This window comes from Nannospalax galili, unplaced genomic scaffold (assembly GCF_000622305.1).
Source record: "Nannospalax galili isolate Female #2095 unplaced genomic scaffold, S.galili_v1.0 scaffold364, whole genome shotgun sequence".
In the NCBI taxonomy this organism is placed as follows: Eukaryota; Metazoa; Chordata; class Mammalia; order Rodentia; family Spalacidae; genus Nannospalax; species Nannospalax galili.
The window spans coordinates 4,295,307-4,295,786 of NW_008352752.1; positions in this window are offsets into that span (position 1 = coordinate 4,295,307).

A 480-nucleotide genomic window follows, 5' to 3' on the forward strand; every position below is an offset into this window, starting at 1 on the left:
ATCCTCATGAACAGGCAGTGTGCATGGGCCACCTCCTTGAAAGACTGTCTCCCCGCGAAGGCCTAGTTCCATGGGCTCTCGGTGCTTCCTGAGCTCTGCACAGTGGGTGGAGGCTCTCCTCAGGACCAGGTGTACACGAGCATATGTAGAGCTCCCTTTTCTGGGAAACCAAGCAGATGCAATTCCCATGCTGACCAGAGTGACAAGCACGCCTTGGGGACCGAGGGCCGGTGCAGAGTCCCGCGGGGCACCGGGGCTTCAGAGAGTGGAAAAACCCCTAACTTCCCTTCCATGCCCCCGTTTGTTTCCGCTGAGGCAGGAGGAGGCTGCCCGGGAGCAGGTGGGTCCCGGGGCAACGCCTTGCCCACGAAGCACGCCGGGACTCTGCAGGGCGCCGTTGACCGGGCGGCGGAGGGGCGGCGGGGGCGGAGCGGCGGCCAGCGCTGCGGGCTGCGGCCGACAGGGGGCGCGGCGCCCACT